Here is a 252-nt window from a genome sequence, read left to right on the forward strand (position 1 = left end):
TTTCATTCATTTGAATTATAATTAAAAAAAATTAAAAAATACTGTTCATTAATCACAGATTAAACTACATACAAATTGGAAATCAGCAATGTAATCACTCTACCTTGACAATTAATAAATGTTAGCAACCTAAGAAAAAGTGAGTGTGTATTCTGTAAAATTGTATTTCGAGAAGTAAGTCAATGAGTCAAATCCAGGACATGACTGGGGTTGCTACCAGATTTCCACCATACTGATTTCAACAAAAGAAAG

Source organism: Oncorhynchus keta, chromosome 32 (assembly GCF_023373465.1).
Source record: "Oncorhynchus keta strain PuntledgeMale-10-30-2019 chromosome 32, Oket_V2, whole genome shotgun sequence".
NCBI classification, from domain to species: domain Eukaryota; kingdom Metazoa; phylum Chordata; class Actinopteri; order Salmoniformes; family Salmonidae; genus Oncorhynchus; species Oncorhynchus keta.